We start from the raw sequence: 10,140 nt of genomic DNA on the forward strand, positions 1-10,140 counted from the left end.
TTTAAATTTCGATCGATGATGATAAGTAGGCCGTTCGACTCACACGCTTTCATTATAATCTTATGCTTACCCATAATAACGCTTAGAATAAACGTATTCAAGATTAGTGTACAGATTGCCAAAAACAAAGTAAGACCTCTTTTTTGTACGTATGTTCAACGAATTAGTTAATATTAGCATAACATTATTTGTGCAACAAGAAATTAAGGAATTAACAATGCTATTTGTATGTATTTATGCTATTTCTGCACCGTATTTTAATTACTGAATATAGGTATTATTTAATGTGTACATATTTGAACAGCAGATCTATGCAAATACATAAAAAACTGACAATAAAAAATTAACCATGCTTTGTTATTAACTTAATTGTTATCATGATTATGATTTTGTATAGTGTAAAATATTAATAAATTATAATCATTAACATAGATTAAAGATTAATCTAAGATATTAAAGACTTACGTACCTAATTTTAATATACCCAGAAAATAGATTTGATGAGCGTCTGGATTAATAAGATAAATATGAATAGTATTTTGAGAAGCAAGACCTATTTTTTGTATACAATTAGCACGAATCAGTTCCACACAGTGCTTTTATAGTTTAACAATGGAGTCAAAATTAATTATAAACTACAAATTATACGATTTAGATACATAGGAAAATTACGAAATTGACCACCATATAAAGAGTTGACTAATAAGGTTTTTACTGGTGGTAGATCTCTCATATGTGATAGTCGCCTGGGTAGGTACTACCACAATCCGTATTTCTGCCGCCAAGCAGCAGTGTGAAGTCACTGTTGTGTTCGGGTTTAAAGGACATTGTAGCCAGTGTAACTACTGGACATCTCATGCCTCAGGATGGCGAGTGCAGTGGAATACCAAACAATACTTTGTAATTCAAGGTGTTGGATAGTGTTTCTACTGTTTATGGGTAATCGTATCGCTTACCATCAGGCGAAAGGTAAGCTCATCTCGTCAATCAAAGGAATAAAAAAAGTTACATACGCATCTATGAGCATCTACTATACTTTCGTTCAATTAAAGTTCTAACACCTGTCGCACGGTTCAAAATACGTGCCACTAACGGTGAATAAGAAATTAGGCAACATTACACACAATTTTCATTATTACCGTCGTCAGCAAAACTCACAAAGTTTTTTTTTATGTTCAGCGTCAGCGATTTTATTATGTGTAATTGAGGTTTGAATTAAAGAGATTGTTATCGCACTGAGGCGGAATCTCTTAGATGGTGTTTATTCATTTTTAATGCTTAACTTTTTGTTATAATGGCTAATAAGGCCACCAGTCAATTATTTTATATTTTTGTTGCTGTAACTAAATTATTTTAACGCTTCACTGTCGCCTTGAGAATTTAAATCTAGTAATACCCATACGATTTTTATCTCAGCAGTGGGTAGATTGGTGCAACAACTTTCCTTCATGTGTATTCCATCTCATCATGTGATAAGGGCCAAATCTATCGCTATATCGAACATAAATTCCAGACTCCGGGCTGATGCTGAAAAGAAAAATCAATATCACCTTCCCAAGCCGAATCGAACCCGAGACCTCAGCTCTACAGTCGCACCGTAATACAAATTCGCTGCCAAGCCAATATTTATTAATATGTTTACACATCATTAGTATTGTAATACAAATAGCTACTACTTACGTAACATGCCTACGTAATATATATTATTAACTAGTTGACCCGACAGACGTTGTCCTGTCTTAACTATGAATTTGCCGCGCGCATTCTGTCAATAGCTAACAGTTATTTCAAACAATTGAAAGTTATAATATTTTCGTTAAGTTTTCTTAAATGTTCTTATATTCCACGCATTTTTTTTTCATGTTTTCTTTCAAAAGAACCTCCTAACAATAACAAACACAATAAAAATTAGTGAAATCGGTGCAGCTGTTCACGCGTGATTGCGTGACCAAGGGAAATAGGGATTCATTTTTATGTATATAGATTACAGTATTGAAATCGCTATTAAATATCAATAATTTTTATGCAAAATTAGAACCTACGTACTAGGTAAGCAAATAAGAAAAAATGTAATACTGATTTATTTACATTTAATTCCTTAAGTCTGTTTATCCTACAAACATCGGCCCTAAATGCAAAGCTTTAAGTCAAATATGACCTCTGTCAGTAAGAACACAATGTAACTATCTACAATTCAAATAGATGAGTATTCTTGAATTTATATGCAAATAAGATAATCGGATTAGCAACAAAGATGTAACATAACTTGTAATAAATAACATTCTTAATGCGCTCACTGAAGGCTTTATAGCCATGTAACATTTTCATATAAAAGCCAATTATGTGAATAAATATTTCAATACTAAAAATATCTAACTGATAGTATAAAATTATACGAATTATGAGAAGTGCATTATATAAATACATTGTCATTTACACTAATTTATTATACTAAAACTATTTTTGACTAACACTCTTGTTTGACTTGATTGAATTTTTTCGTTACATACGTCACAATCTTCAGTCTCGGATAATTAAAATGTATTTTTCACTACCAAAATAAATTTATTTGAAGACCCCACCTAAGGATTGGTGTTTGAAACTTAAAAGTTTTATACATTTAGCTACCTTACTTACCTTTTGGGCACTTTTCTTGCCATTACTGAACGATTTTGTCTTCTTAATTACTACTCTACCTGAAAATTACTGTTATTTCGTTCAGAAATTTACAACAATTTCGTTCAGAAAGTTTCAATAAACAAATTTACGTTTGGTTATTGAAACGTTTGCAGGTTGAATATAAAGTTCCTTTGAAAATAACTGTTAAAGTATCGCTTTAATTTTAGTAACAAATATTTTCACTTAATCTTTCAGGTTATATCTTATAGCTATAAATCTATGTGAATATTGAGACAGGAAATAACATATTACTATCGTCTTGAAATAAATACTTTTCTCATTTCAACAAAATTATACTGAGTACTTATTATATTCTTCCATAAGTAATTTGTATAAATTGTAGTAAAAGGCAGATTGTGTTCACTATAGGTACCTCCAATAAAAAAATCAAGTCAGTTACTAATGGTAATCGTAACTTACAGTTAAGTGGAAAACGCGTTTTATTAACAACTAGTTTTCTTAACATCGCAATGTGCGAAGCATAATCATTTAAAATTATCTTTAGAATCACAATTAATTAATATAATTCATGTGTAAAATGATTTAAGATCGCACTTTGACATTAGTATGATTTAGCTCCTCTACACGTTGGCCAATATAAGTGCAAATAGTTATGGCCAACCTGTGGTCAACATACGAACGTGAGATTTGTTTAATTTAGCAAGTATTTGTAAGTGCGGTAGGCATGCACGTTAGTACACGCTAATTATCAGTCTTTCCCCAAACATCATTAATCAAGGGATGTTGGAAGCATGATTGTCGACGCAGCGACACATTAGCCAAGCATTGGCTCATATATTGGCAAATGTATGGAGGAGCCATTTGGTAGAAAGCCGCGGTCGGTCAGCAGGCGGCCGCCGCGCCGGGGTGATTGCGTGCCACATTCCACTGTGTATTGACTCGGCCGAGTCTCGCCACACGCCGACACAAAGTAACTTACGGACACTGAGCTAAGCCTACGAGTGTACGGACAACAGAAAAACTGATTGTATATAGATCTAGGAATATTTCCGAGTGAAATTTTACTATACTAACATGTTTAATTAAAATTGTGGACTAATAAAATTTATGAATACGTTTCTATTTTAGTTCAGATTCTATTTTAGTCGTAAAACATAATTAATTAATGTGTAAAGATCTGCATGGAAAAAATCCAGCTGACAAATATCTCGGTATTCAAACTATATTTAGATACAGGCCTTAATATGCACTGCTGGTCAACAAAAAATCATCAACTAAATACCATCTGCGCTCTATTATCTCTATTTACCTATCAATTCCTTTTTATACCAAGAACGCGTTGAAACAAAAGAAAAGTCGTTGAGCAGATGTCACACACCAAATCCATTAAAAATACTTCAATATATCCATAGATTTTAATGAATTGCCTACTTTAGCTGCAGACCGTACGCCTAAAGTGCGATGTTGATGGCGCGGCTGTTTGCAAAGTGCGCCGCTAATTGCACACCCGACGTCGCACCTTTCAGCTGATCTTACAACCTTTAAAAAGTATCTAGTAGGCGGCCAATGGTTTTAATATTTTCACTAAAATCAAATGGATAGCAGCTTTCCACTAATCGGGAATTAGCATAAATTATTTCATCATAAATCATTTTCTATTTTTATACATGAAAATATAAATTGTGTAACTTTTTTCGAAGTTAATTTATAACTGCAGATTTAATTGATATTGCCCTTCACCGTTGACAGATTTTTAAAAGTCACTAAATAATTTCGCAGCGAAACTGAATTTAAATTGGCAGAAATTATACCTACAGCAAATCTGTAAATCTCAAGCAATATCACAAAGTTGTAAATAACTTTTTAATATTAATCGTAATTCAGAAATCCGTCCGGTCCCTATCTCAAGTAATTTCGGAACGAAGTGGATTGTTTTTCTTTGGTCCCCGATTGGATTTATCTCGAGTTTTATGACGTCTCGCATCCCCGTCGTAAAGTTTAATACAGGCCGGCTACCGCTCTCTACTAACTACTTAACTATACTTAGATATGACAACAATATGCGGTATTTGTAGGCATTCTTCAAATTGTTTCTTAAATGAGGGACTTGTTAGCATTTATTATACTTAAAACATCCTTGAATTTTCGTTTAATTTAAAGTAATATATTTTGTTACATGACGTTTGTGCTACGAAAACATATCATAGGATTTTTAATTACATTAAAGGTTTCATTCCACTGGATATAAGACTGACAAAAGCATGGAACAAATAAAATTGGTTCAGAGATATTTGAAAAAAAAAATCGATGTTATTTTTTACACATGATTCGTCAAACACAACAAGGCACATGTTTATCAATACACAAATAAACAGAAAAAGCGACAAACGCCGACAAAACATCACATTTGAATAACAAAGTCAATTCGGTAGTGCTTTTAACATCTTTTGCATACCGTAACGTAAATATTTATCCGTACAAAAGTTCGAAGGATCCATGACAATATGCGTCCAGTTGGCTTTCACTTTCAATTTTTTTAGGAAACCCTTCCACAAACTAGCTACTGTTGGCAACTCATTTGCATAACACTGAACAAAACAATAAAACACGCGTTTATTTGAACGCGAAAAGTGAAAACGGGGTTCAAGGTGAGGCGGTGTGTTGTGGCCAGTCGAAGTTTCGGTTTATGATGCAGTGCACGTCATTCATGTTTGTGCTTGATTACAACTATTTGTAAAATTGTGATTGTGGAAGTGCGAAACGAATGCTAAAACAGAGCGATCCGTGTAATCGGAATGCTTGAGGTAATATCTTTTAATACACTCTATTCTTATTCGAGTTAATCATGCAATCGAATGCATGTCATTAAAGTCTATCCGCGGCAGATCACATGAAATAATTCCGCCCTTGACCTACCTTTTTGTTCCTAAGCTTCCACTTATAAGCTGCTACCTATTAACAGACTATCAACTTTGTAATTATTTCTTAATTTTTCTGTTGTTTACTTCACATATTAGCTGATGATGACTATAGAATTAACTACGAGATGCAGTTAGCGAAGATCCTGTCACAGTCATACTTTTTAAAAAATTACCTAAATTTCAAAATAGAGTTTTAAGAGAATAGTAATAAGATTTAGTATTCTTCCTTCTTATTTGATTTACATAAGACATTCTGGTCCTACGGCATTGCTATAAGGATCTGTTAACAAGTCAGATACACACGGAATGTTTGCTCATTTCGTTACATCATTTTGAGTCGGCTCACACATGTTCCAATATTTAGTATGCGCGAGACTTAAGGTCCGATATTTAACATTAAATATTAGTTTGTTTTCGAGACCCGGCGGCTTTTTTGAAGCACTTCGCAGTTACGTGAAGGTGTCAAATGTTGATTAGACAGTAATTGTTTGCCTTCAAACAAATAAAAGAGTTTACGGCCTTTTTTTGTTAAATTTACTCCATATGACAACTCTAATGAAATCACAACGTCCAATTAAACTTTAAACTTAAATTTTGTTCAGTCAGTATATTCCTATTCCTAAGAAACATAAATAGCGAAGAAGTACTCAATGGCTATTACAATACAAACGTTTTTGTGTTTTATTAGAAGTAAAACATGTATTGTCCAAGGTTGAGGCATTTATGACGTAATTTAGAGCAAGAACTCAAATTCTATTGTAAAACAAAAATATCAAATACCGCACTATGAAAATTATCCACTCTTATACGAGAAATCTCACAATACAAATCCACGTTTGCGTCTTATACAATGACTAATACCTATAATAACAATTCTATCATATTTATGATTGCCTTTATAGGGTTTTAAGATACATAATTGTGGAATGCTGCAGTCTTTCACGGTTTATTTCCTTTATTCATTTTATACATGGATACATATAGAGCTTATAAGCTCTAAGACCATAAACTATTCATTTTGATTACAGTTAGTCATACAAATAATACAAGACATAGCATTACGCTTTTCGTACTCTTCAGGGGTAGACAGTACTGTAAGTATTAGGTCCCATGTCATTGAGGGCGAGCAAAGATTTCAACGACCCAAAGAGATCTACAGTTCGAAGAACAAGCACTGACTTATAAAAATAAAAAAACACCTTAATGATCAGTGCAATTAAGCCGATAAAATTGGGTCAAGGGATTTGTATAAGGCAATAAAGCTTGTTTTAAATTCCACATCAGCTGGAGAGCGCAAGGCATAATAGGTGCGGTTTCGTTTATTGGTGGATCATATAACTTGGTCGATGTGCATGGCCCAGCCGAGCCTGTTAGTCCAATTTGGAACGCATGTGAGTGAAGTCACTATTTTTACTTTTGTATAACGATATGTGTTTAAATATTGTGCTCTATTTGCCGTGCTATGGTTCCCCTGTGAAGTTTTGAATTCTGAGCAGCTGGTAAGGTTTCACGATGTATAATCATTATTCTAGAAATGTTTATCGTTTTATCCGACTGTATATACCTATATATAAAGATATTTCGTTTAACCTTGTAGATGCTAGTCGCGTTCGTTACATTGAACTTAAATCATATACCACCTTCTCTGTAACCTCGACGTAATAAAACCTTTAAGAACTGTCAAGACCAATCAAACTTGATAGGTTGATAGTATGTTGAATATCGTGGAATGTAAACATTTTAAACGTATTCATAGGCTTTCTGTTATAAATACACTCTTCCGTAGAATAAGGGCCTCAATTTTTTTGTCTATCAAGACGAAACGGCGTTACAATATAGAGTAAATTGTCTTCATACATTTTGATCTAAAGTAGCTTTTATTTTAACACGAATGATATCACAAATAATATCAGTTTGCGGTCCACCTATTCTATACTGTATGATATCGCTGACCTACTCACTCTACTTCATGCATCAAGCGGCATCCAATGAAAACAACAGCATGGCTTCATTTATGAAATTCTAATGACTACGTCTTGGGAATGTGCTACGGATAAAAAAGAAATAAAGGCTTAAGATAACATCTACATCAATCTTCACAAAAACAGAGAAAATTTATCGAACACATTTTCAGCACGATATGAAAAAGTATATTAATTTTCGAATAATTAGATATTTCCTCCGTAACCTATTTTTCACTTGATTTTCTATCATTTTAGAAGCAGGATATATTGTGATATCTTATTTTGTCACACATTCCTTACCAGGATACAGGAAAACTTCTAGGCTTTGTCAAAACAAAATCGACAAACAAAAATGAATTTTAAGGCCACTTAAATAAGAGTCTGGGGTGTCATTTTGTAAAACGATACTACCGCAACACCAGTCGCACTCCACCCTAACTCCTGATTTTCTCTTACCTACTATATTATGATTTTTAAAAAAGACCGTACTCTGCAAGTTTCGTCGCATTAAGCCACGATATCACATGTGAATTTTTTTTTTCTATTGCTTTAAAACATAACAGCTAATAAAATAATGTCGTTCTCACCAAAACACCTAAAACAGAGTAATTATCCATTAATTATATAAGCATACAGTAGGAAAACAGAAAACATGCGGGTAGGCAGTAAAATTACTTTGTAAAGGTAACTGTTTTGATGACAATTACGAAATAGTAAGTCCGTCATTGTTTTCCCAGTGGGTCGACGTTTACACGTGAGTTCGTGTTTTGCGGACGTGTCAGTTTTCACATGTTCTGATTAAATATCCACGGTTACATGCATTTAGGCACACGTAAGAGGCACATGTTGAATGCTAATTATATATAGCTATTTTGAAATGTTCTAATTCAATTTAATTTACTAGAAAATCATATACCTTTAATTAAAATTCCTTCTCGTTAAATATAAATCAAAAGCGAATTGAATATTTAATTCAGCATTATGTAAGTTGCGGTGGCATATAAAATAATAAATCTAACACGATTTAAATTTATTTATCGATGAGCGCTATGCTAGAGAGTACCTAATTTTTGATACACAAAAAAGACACACTACTCATAACACTGCAAAAGTAATATATTTTCCGCCAATTTGAAAAGGATAAAAAAATCATTATACGTAATATATAAAAAAATATATACTGCTTGTTTAAACATGGTGGAAGTAATAGACAGTATATCAATATCAAGTAAAAAGTACTCATAATAGTTATATACAGTATTATTATACAAAAATACATAAAGATATAAATATGCTCGTTTGCACAAATTTGTTTTCATTTTCAACTATGCAGTTCAGTAAACAGCATTTTCACATATTAAAAGTTAATAATAACATGCAATCAAACACTATCATCCATTAATATATTTCCCCCCAATTTAAAATTATAAATACACCACAATCTTTAAATACTGCAAAGCGATAAATGTAGATAAAACTACTTAAATGTCGTTCCCAAATCATTGAGACCAACTTCACATAATTTACTTGCCATAAATAAGTTTTTTGGTGTTCCAAAATAATATTTTATCAAGCCAACGCAGGCGGTTCGGTATCTCATTTTAATCTGGGTGGGTATTTTAAGTCGATAAATTTGGCTGTCACGGCGCAGCACATGTGTATAAGATAAGGTAAGGCTCACCCCGCCTCTCGGTATAAGTCCATAAAATATTAGCCTGCTTGAGACATTTATGGGCCGGTTTCAGATAGGTTACGCGGCACCATTTTTTGAAACTCGGCTCTATTTCTACGTGGGTGTGTTATGTAGACATTAAAAATGGAATAAATATTTCGGAATATATGTTTGTGGTCTGATGAATAATTTTAAAATTCGTATGGATTATTAACTTTTAAAGATAATGTTTATGATATGTTTGGTACAAAATATTCATGATATATCTCCAGCAGTAAAGGCTTTATATTCAATTAAAAATCATTGTAAGTACAGAAAAAAGGTGTTTGCAATAAAATAATATTTACTACACCCGAAATATGGCTTAGGTACTTAAAATCACACTTTACAATAACCTTAGTGACTAAACACGCCTACATTTTAAAACAGGGATTTTTCTTCAATACATGTATTTAAATACAATGTAGGCTTCTTTGTAATGCGTATTCATTTTTTTATTTCAATTAATAAAACACTCGAATAACTTTTTAAGACACGTTCAAACGAAACTTTGATTTATACCTACCGCCTTTAAGCCGAGATTATGTTCACTACAGTTTTTTATTTCATATTATTCGCAACTTTGTTACGTACACTAACTTAACAAAAATATGGCGTATTAAATCGCATAAAGAAAACAGTGTTTTTCAGAAATATAGTTGGGGGATAAAGGAAAGTTGTAAGGACGTCGTAACTTTGGACATAAAGCTTTTGAATGGAAAGAATCTATCGCGAGAGAATTGTTAATAAAGATATAGAGAGCAATGTATTACGGGACATTAGTGACGTTTTATGACGGTAATCATAGCCGAAGTGATGAATGCACCCGTAGCTTCGACGACAATGATTTCATATTATTTTGTTGCAATTTATCAAATTCATTTGATGTTTTATGGTTATCAAC

The sequence above is a fragment of the Manduca sexta genome, chromosome 21 (assembly GCF_014839805.1).
Source record: "Manduca sexta isolate Smith_Timp_Sample1 chromosome 21, JHU_Msex_v1.0, whole genome shotgun sequence".
Lineage (NCBI taxonomy): Eukaryota > Metazoa > Arthropoda > Insecta > Lepidoptera > Sphingidae > Manduca > Manduca sexta.